At 38.7% G+C, this 1,661-nt stretch overlaps 1 non-coding gene across 1 annotated transcript; it reads right to left on the minus strand.

The window, feature by feature from the left end:
- Positions 1 to 933: 933 nt before the first annotated feature.
- Trnat-ggu (transfer RNA threonine (anticodon GGU)) lies at positions 934 to 1,006 on the minus strand. Its single transcript has one exon. It is a non-coding gene; the product is annotated as a tRNA-Thr (tRNA).
- Positions 1,007 to 1,661: the final 655 nt, after the last annotated feature.

The following is a 1,661-nucleotide window of genomic DNA, read 5'->3' on the forward strand; positions in this document are numbered from 1 at the left end:
ATTAGTGTAGATAGATAGCTCCTCATTTAACATGGTTCGTCTCATCTGCCGCCACGTATATATATATATATATATATATATATATATATATATATATATATATATATAAGGCGTGGGTTCGGTCCCCCTCTGGGCGCGTGTTTTTCTTTCTTTCTCACGTAGTTAAATAATAAAAAAATAATGTAACGTCACCAACGGTAAAAAATAGTCTCACCATTCCCCTATGCTTTCTTTGGCGTTGTAGACTGCCGGCATTTCTTTCTCTCTCTCTCTCTCTCTCTCTCTCTATTGTCCCTGAGGAAGGAAGTTCCACTTCCGAAACTGTCGGACTAATTTATAATAAACAAGTTAACCGCAAAGTTGTTCTTATCTTTTACCTGATCTATATATATATATATATATATATATATATATATATATATATATATATATATATATATAGACTGAAAAGATAAAAACTCACACAGAGCGCAAAAAAAAATAAGGTTAGTAGAGACAGAGACAAACGAGAAAGACTTAGAAAATAAAAATAAGTTTACTGACGTTTCAGGGAGAGGAGTCCTCTCCCTGAAACGTCAGTAAACTTATTTTTATTTTCTAAGTCTTTCTCGTTTGTCTCTGTCTCTACTAACCTTATATATATATATATATATATATATATATATATGTATATATATATATATATATATATATATATATATATATATATATATATATATATATATATATATATATATATATATATATATATATATATATATATATATATATATATATATATAGCGAATCAGAATGGGAAATGAGGGGCTCGTTGAAAATAAGACAGAAATAAGAAATGGTAGTCAAGAAAACCTCGGAAACCAAAGGGGAGGATGTGGTAGGTCATTGAAACAGATAAAGAATTTTGGAAAGAAAGAAAGTGGAGAAAAAATGCCCGCCAGGTGGGATCTGAACCCACGACCTCCAGAATACCAGTCTGGTGCGATAACCACTACGCTACCGGCGGGGCGATTTTCCCCTCCACTTTCTGGGGCATTTATGTTAGGTATTTTTGTTTCCTGTGCTTTGGGGTGGTAGCCAGCGCCATTAGGACTACTCGGGGTGAAGGGACCTTTTTTTTAACCCCCGGGCCGTGACTCGAGTATCTACGACATGTCAGCAGTGGTCGACCAGCGTTGAGCCCTCTTAAGCTTCCTATGGCACCAAGACTGCCAGTACAGAGGCCCTCGCTATGGGAAATCAGAATGGGAAATGAGGGGCTCGTTGAAAATAAGACAGAAATAAGAAATGGCAGTCAAGAAAACCTCGGAAACCAAAGGGGAGGAGGTGGTAGGTCATTGAAACAGATAAATAATTTTGGAAAGAAAAAAAGAAAGTGGAGAAAAACATGCCCGCAGGGTGGGGTCCGAACCCACGACCTCCAGAATACGCGTCTGGTGCGATGACGCCTACGCTACCAGCCGGCGGGGCTCGGCTCCTCTCCGCTTTCTTGTGTATTTATTTATGTCAAGGTAATTGTTTCCTGTGCTTTGGGGGTTGTAGGCAGCGCCACTCTGACTACTCGGGGTGAAGGAAGAACCTCCGTACGGTTGATATTAGTCCAGCGTCAAACACAGTATTGTTCCATGGAGCGTGAGTAGTGACGGAGTCTCCAGCCGTAA

This window comes from Haemaphysalis longicornis, unplaced genomic scaffold (genome assembly GCF_048455015.1).
Source record: "Haemaphysalis longicornis isolate Haplotype H1 unplaced genomic scaffold, Haemaphysalis longicornis Haplotype H1 scaffold_9, whole genome shotgun sequence".
NCBI classification, from domain to species: domain Eukaryota; kingdom Metazoa; phylum Arthropoda; class Arachnida; order Ixodida; family Ixodidae; genus Haemaphysalis; species Haemaphysalis longicornis.